A 6,586-nucleotide genomic window follows, 5' to 3' on the forward strand; every position below is an offset into this window, starting at 1 on the left:
AAAATAGAATTCTAGTAAAAATATTTGGGCTTGGCTTGGGAAGTGTCCATTTTGTGCCATTTGTGCTCCACAGAGGTCCAGGCTTAGCAGACAGATGCAGGTGCTTCACTGGGATGTCTCCTCCTGTTGGCTGTCATTGATCCTTTAAATCTGCCCTCTTCATTTTGAAAGATGCCCAGATGTTTCTTGCCCAGATGCTGGGAGCTCTCACAGTTCATACAGTAGCTGTGTTATTTCTGCAGCCATCACCCTTCTCCTGGGCATGGTGAGACTTTCAGTAATCCCAAATGGACCTTCCACAAACACACCCCATGATCCATGTCTCATCAGAAAGCTCATGAATGGGTATCTGTCTAGGTGATCCTACTTGCTAACTGGATATAAACCCAATTCCAAATGTATAGTGCTCTCAGGTTTCAAAGAGATAAATTACTATAGTCATCATCTTCAGATGACTAAACTTGAAGTCTTTCAAACTAAACTTATAAAATTTTAAGTTATGTAGATGAATATTTGATGATGATTTGCAAAATGCTCTGGTTCGTGGAATGATCTTGCCTTGTTTATGGCTAGACTCCACATTCTAGGAGGTTCTAGCAGGGAAAGGCTGTGGAATCTGCATCTTTGAGCAGGATATGATGATAGGAGCAAATTATTGTAACTCTGTAGCACAGTGATGTTCTAACATCTGAAGCACAAGTTGCTCAACAGTGAGTGATTTAATTGTGTAAAAAGTTGCCTTTACATGGACTGCAGTATACACCTTGGAACAATAATTATGTTGTAGCTCAAGAATATATTGTAAGACTGTAAGGGTGGTATGCACTTCCCAGTGTCTGCCTGATGTCACAGTGGCAGAGCACTTCTAAAATATTTTGTACATAAAAATCACTGCAGATATGTACCTAACAACATATTCCTTGAGACAAGGACTGTAAAGCAAACTTGAGGTTATTTTTAATATATCATTATTTGAGGGCTTCCTGTGAAGTTGATCTTTCAGTGTCATCCAAAGTTCCCTGTCCTGATCTGACAATTTTATGGCTTTGAACTCTCACTCAGTTGTTCAAGGTGATTTAATCATTGGGTTGTCTCTATGTGTAGAGACTGCCAAATAGAATTGTTTGTAGAATATCTGTTCTATTTGGAGTGCTTCTATTCAGCAGAGGTGCTGGAAAAACGGGAAGGACTAAATATGTGCTGCCTGAATATGGGGTAGGAAAAGCTTGCATGAAAGAATTTAGTGGTCTGCATGTAAATGAAACATGGAAGCATGAGAGAGAGAGAGACAGAAGAATTATGTGGAGTTTGGCAGGAGGATGTAATGAGTAATAGATGGAATGATGAAGGGGAAATAAAATCGGCTGGATGAAGAAAAGCTTCCTGACCACGAGATCTTGTTTGATTACTGAGGTTTCCCAGGGGACTTGTGTGATTTGGGAAAAGTTGTACAAGGCTGCTCAGAGGCTCACAGAGCACAGCTCTTTAGTCACCTCACAACGTGGCACCCAGGAGTGGACAGTGCTCCCCTCTTTTAGCTGTGTTTGAGGTTCCTGGGATTTGCTGGGCAGCCCAGAGCATCTCCTGAGCTCTGTCTGACCTCTGCCTTCTCTTTTAGTTAGGCTTGATAAATAAAATTACAGATCTTGAAGAAAATCTACCTCCTCTGAGGTTGTGGGCTTGATCCTGGTTCTTTTATGCTAAGGGCAGAGACTGCAGGGTTGGATTGAGCTGTCCAAAGTGACAGGAGCTCTGAAGATGCATTAGGTGGCAATTGCAAATACCTTTGTGTATGTCCTCAGAGCTCTGAGCCCAAGCCTTCCCAATATCTGCATTGATATTACTGATACACAGTGTTGGAGTGGAGCGTGTTGCAAGTGTTAAATACTCTGTATTTGGCCAGAGAACTTATCCAACTGATTCAAGAACTTTCATTCCATGATAAAGCAGATGTAGCTGTTACGGGGTGTTCATGTTACCCAATCATAGAATTATTTCATTATAGATCTGGTGTCTGGCTAAAGCTGACTCCAGGAGTTCCTCAGAGAAAAGTTTATCAGATGAAAAATTAAGTGTGCTTGTAGCTGATATCCAACCAATTTGCTGAACTTATTTTGACTTCTGCCCAGACGTTCTGAGGGTAGGTTTATAACTGAGAGTCCATTTGGGTTTGAGCATTTAGGAAAGAAGCATTCAAAAACCCAGAGGCAGTGAAGAGCACATGGCTTCTAGAAAGTGGGGAGCTCAGATCATGAAGTCACAAAAATAGGTTTAGAGGCTGCTTTCCTGGTGGGTCTCTTCTGCTTGGCCTTTCAGTACATTCCTTGTTTTCAGGCAGCTTCTCAGAGCAATAGGACCCATTTCCTCAAAAGCACATAGAAACTGCACAGGCTGCTGCTCAGGGTGAAACTGGGACAAACTGGGATCAGTGACATGGACAGTGGGATGGAGGACACCAAGCTGCCAGCAGCATGCTCTGTGTGCAGCCTCTGGAGGGCAGGGATCCATCCAGAGGGACACTGACAGCTGGAGAGGCCCAGGAGAACCTCATGGAGTTCAGCAGGAGAACAGCCCTGAGGAGAGGGGATGGGGGTGTTGGAAGCTCAGCAGGACCTGGCAGTGCAAGGTCCTGCACCTGGACTGGGGCAATCCCAGCACAGACACAGCCTGGGCTGAGGATGGATGGAGAACAGCCCTGAGGAGAGGGGATGGGGGTGTTGGAAGCTCAGCAGGACCTGGCAGTGCAAGGTCCTGCACCTGGACTGGGGCAATCCCAGCACAGACACAGCCTGGGCTGAGGATGGATGGAGAACAGCCCTGAGGAGAGGGGATGGGGGTGTTGGAAGCTCAGCAGGACCTGGCAGTGCAAGGTCCTGCACCTGGACTGGGGCAATCCCAGCACAAACACAGCCTGGGCTGAGGATGGATGGAGAACATCCCTGAGGAGAGGGGATGGGGGTGTTGGAAGCTCAGCAGGACCTGGCAGTGCAAGGTCCTGCACCTGGGCTGGGGCAATCCCAGCACAAACACAGCCTGGGCTGAGGATGGATGGAGAACAGCCCTGAGGAGAGGGGATGGGGGTGTTGGAAGCCCAGCAGGACCTGGCAGTGAGCACAGAGAGCCCAGAGAGCCAAATGTGCCCTGGGCTGCAGCCAGAGCACCGTGGGCAGCAGGGCAGGGAGGGGATCCTGCCCCTCTGCTCTGCTCTGCTCTGGGCATCCCAGCTGGAGCTCTGCATGCAGCCCTGGCTCCCCAGCAATAAAAGGGCACAGCCCTGCTGCACTGAGTGCAGGGGAGGCCATGGGGTGCTCAGAGGGCTGCAGCACCTCTCCTGGGAAGACAGGCTGAGAATTGGGGTTGTGCAGCCTGGAGAGGAGAAGGCTCTGGGGAACCTTCCAGCAGCTTTCCAGTTCCTAAAGGGGATAGAAGAGAGCTGGAGAGGGACTTTTCCTAAGGACAGGAGGAGCAGGACATGAGGGAATAACTTCACACTGACAGAGGGCAGGGTTAGATTGGTTATTAGGAAGAAATTCTTTGCTGTGAGGGTGGTGAGGCCCTGGCACACATTGCCCAGAGAAGCTGTGGCTGCCCCATTCCAGGAAGAGTTCAAGGCCAGGGGTTTGGAACAACCTCATGGACTGGGAGGGGTCCCTGCCCATGCCAGGAGGTTTGGAATGAGATGACCTTTGTGGCCATTTCCAACCCAAAGCATTCTGTGATTCTAAATATTGCTGAGAACTCAATTTTGAAACTGCACACAATCCAATGTCTACTTTGCTCCCAGGAGCTTGCAGACTTCTGAACTGCAGAAACCCTGAATTTTGAAACAAATCTCACAGAAATGTGAGATTTTTCATGCAAGTTCATCCACAAATAAATAAAACCAAATTTATTGTGAAGATAGTCCTTCCTTGAAATATCTTCTTATTTGAATTTCATATTTGTTATCTCATGGGTGCATGATTAACTCCATATCAGTACATAACTTGTACATTCTGAGATCTATCTAATGTCTACAAAAGGAACAAAAATAAATCATTTAGATCTGGAACAGTGATCACAATGGAAGTTTCGTTTGCAAAGGATTTATGGGGACTTGAAGTGAGTATTATGTTTTGAATAAATGCACCATTGACCAGTATCAGATTTCCATAGGCTTTATCTTGGTTTTCCTAAGCAACTGCTCATAAACTTTTTAATATCTTGACAAACATGATGGTGCTACTTGCAAATCTGTTCATAGAGCTATTAATCTATGATACTGCAATCTAGAGAAAGGAATCACACTTACTTGCTCATTCCTTTCACTATTTCATTTAAAAAACATAAATAACAAGCTGACAGGGTTCCTTTGTGCTTCTTTCTTTCTGACTAATATGTGATAAATATATCAGGAAAGGTTTGTCAAGGCATCACAAAGCAGGTCTTAGTTCCGATGTGAACTTTACTGAACTCTGCTTTCATGTAATAGGAAGAAAAACAAGAGGTAGATTTGATCAGTCTGCACCCCTGACTCAACAGCTACAGCAAACCCTCAGTGCTTTTAGTTCCTGTGTCACAGCAGAACTCCGATGAATTTAGTGCACTCAAACAGACATAAAATCTGAAGGGAAAGGAATGTCCTTCTCATGAAGAAGAAATTTGACTTCTGAGGCAAGTTCAACACGTGGGTTCCCTCCCTCCTCTCCTTTCTTCCCCCACCTCTCCCTGCAGCTTTGTCTGTAGCTGTCCCTGCACAGCCCGTCTCAGCATGAGCTTTGTGGGACAGTGGGGGCAGCAGAGGCTGCAGCTGGACAGTGACAGTCACAGATCTGAAAACAGTGGCAGCTACAGCCCATCTGCACTGTGTCAGGTACTGAGGTTTCTGTCCTGCTTGCAGCCCATCTGAACTGTGTCAGGTACTGAGGTTTCTGTCCTGCTTGCAGCCCATCTGAACTGTGTCAGGTACTGAGGTTTCTGTCCTGCTTGCAGCCCATCTGAACTGTCAGGTACTGAGGTTTCTGTCCTGCCTGCAGCAGCTCTCTCTTGGGTTGATGCCCTGAAACCATGGACTTTTCCCACTCAAGTCCAGACCAGATATCCCCCACCCACACAAGGGAGAGATTGCCTGTAAACCTTCAGGTTTGACCAAAAGCCACATTGAGTGGGAAGCCTTGGAATTAAGAACTGGAGAAAAACTCTTGTTTCAGCTGGGGGTACATTTTTGCTGCCTGTTGCTTCCAGCCATCCAGACGAGTAAAAGGAGCTTCTCTGTGGGTTGTTGCTGCAATCCACACATAGCAGTAGGTGCAGGCCAGGGAGAGGAGAGACACACACGCCTTCATGGAGCTGTGGTTACAAAGGGCTGGGTTTGCTCTGTTTCTAAGGAAGCCCAAGGGCTGTGCTGGGGGGCTGGGGGCAGAGGAATGTCTGCCCAGGCTGTGAAGGAGCTGTGGGTGTTGGCTGTGCTGTGCTGCTGGCCTGGGAGGAGGGATTTGCCATGTCGCAAGAGCTCTCCAGCCCTGCCACCCCCTCACAGGTCACATCACTGACACATCACACAGGGCTGTGCTGCAAAATCTGCCTTTCTCTGCTTACACAAGGTCTCCAAGCACTCCACAAATGCTGCAGGAGTCCCCCATTGTTCTGACAAAACTGCTGGCACCTCTTCCACTTCTCTGGGAAAGTATTGAACAGAACCCAGGGGCTTTTGGTTCTCTTCTGCTTTAGGCATTAGGCACATTGTCCCCACTGCTTGTCTTCTACACTCACCAAACATCCTCAGGCAGGGGACACATCCTCAGGCTTGGCCTTCCCCACTGTGTGGTACAAGTCCTGGTGAGCTGACAGCCTGTGGCACTGGTTTCAGTGGGAACTCTTGCCCTACAGCCTTTCAGTCAGGGGCTTATATGGATGAATTCCTCTGAGGTGTGTACAGTGAACAAAACCCAGGGAAAAGGCGTTTAGACCCTCAGCTAAGACAGACCAGCTGCTGGAGCCCTCTTGTTTCCCACTGAGGACAACTGAGGAAGGGGATATCTCTGCCCAGGGCTGCAAAAGGGCTTTGCCAGAACAAAGGGAGATTTGGGCTTCGCTTTGCATTGTTAGTGTGTTTGTTAAAGAATTAAGTTGATAGATAAAAGGCACGGATGGTTAGTGTTTAGGATAATGTGTTCATGGCCAGTCTGTGAAGAACCTGGGAAAGGACAATTTATCTTCTGTCCCTGTGCTGTAATACCCCACAGTTAGTGACACCTGAGGCTGTGGGTGCCTTTCCTTACCCGTGAGGTGCAGAGGACACTGCAGTGTTTGTCCGCTGCAGCTGGAGCCTTTCTAATTCTTGTGAATGTGTAAATGTTTGGTTTACATTTCCAGTATGTACCTGTGCTCAAAGATGGTGTCCTAGGTGGCTCAAAGAATTCTTTGAACTGGTATCCATGTCATTGTTAGTGATGTGTTTGTATATTGTTACATTTAGAGTTCAGTGTGCCTTTACAGTGGGATCTGCATGCTACAACCTGGGAGGAATTAATTCTTTAAGTCTCAGTTACCAGACACCCATTTATAATACGCTGCATTTTAGAATATTTTTATTTTCTCCTGCTGA

This window comes from Geospiza fortis, unplaced genomic scaffold (assembly GCF_000277835.1).
Source record: "Geospiza fortis unplaced genomic scaffold, GeoFor_1.0 scaffold120, whole genome shotgun sequence".
Taxonomy (NCBI): domain Eukaryota; kingdom Metazoa; phylum Chordata; class Aves; order Passeriformes; family Thraupidae; genus Geospiza; species Geospiza fortis.